The following is an 898-nucleotide window of genomic DNA, read 5'->3' on the forward strand; positions in this document are numbered from 1 at the left end:
TTTAATCGATTCTAAATTAAAAGATCAATAATTTTTATAGTTAATAAATTTATTTATCAAATCACGATGCCATAAATGGAACTTTTTTAATATAAATCAACACGGTGCTAGACGCTACTTTAATGAATATATCACGTTACAGATGCCATAAGGGCGTATAAAAATTATACGCCCTTATGGCATCCGGGAATCATAAGGGCGTGTAATGAAAATTCTGTTTTTTTTAAGTCCAAAAAAAATTTTTAGTTCGAAGAAAAATTGTATTTCTTGACGTTTCAGGTAAAAATAAGTTTTCCCGAAAGAAAAATTTTTTTATACGCCCTTATGGCTCCCGGGACTCACCTCGGATGCTATAAGGGCGTATAAAAAATTTTTTTTTTGGGAACCGACGTACTTTTGTATTAAACGTCGAGAAATACAAAAAAAAATTTTTCTTCGAACTAAAAATTTTTTTTGGACTTAGAAAAAATAATAGAATTTTTATTATACGCCCTTATGGCATCCGAGGTGGGTCCCGAAAGCCATAAGGCCGTATAAAATTTTTTTTTAGTATTTCTGCACGTTTCGGACGAAACTACGTCGATTCCCGAAAAATTTTTTTATACGCCCTTATGGCTTTTTATCAGGACCTTTTACCGGTATACTCCCTTATGGCATCTGGAACGCGATATTGAAAAGAAATAATATTTAGTATAAATAAATATCAAACAGTTAACAAATTTATATTTGTATGACTTTTAATCACAAGGTTTGTTGTAATGGTATGTCAAACTTAAAACTAGTCATTTAACAGTAAAATCGAATGTCAAGAATCGATTCTTAATCGACTTTAGAAATTAAAGGTCGATTCCTAAAAATCGATTATTTTACGAAAAAACTCGAATCTTGAGTAGAATCG

At 30.6% G+C, this 898-nt stretch overlaps 1 long non-coding RNA gene across 1 annotated transcript; it reads left to right on the top strand.

The window, feature by feature from the left end:
• Positions 1 to 264: 264 nt before the first annotated feature.
• Positions 265 to 680, top strand: LOC123271052. Its single transcript, XR_006510760.1, has 2 exons — positions 265 to 511; positions 627 to 680. It is a non-coding gene; the product is annotated as an uncharacterized LOC123271052 (long non-coding RNA).
• The last annotated feature ends 218 nt before the right edge of the window (positions 681 to 898 follow it).

This window comes from Cotesia glomerata, linkage group LG8, assembly GCF_020080835.1.
Source record: "Cotesia glomerata isolate CgM1 linkage group LG8, MPM_Cglom_v2.3, whole genome shotgun sequence".
Classification (NCBI taxonomy): domain Eukaryota; kingdom Metazoa; phylum Arthropoda; class Insecta; order Hymenoptera; family Braconidae; genus Cotesia; species Cotesia glomerata.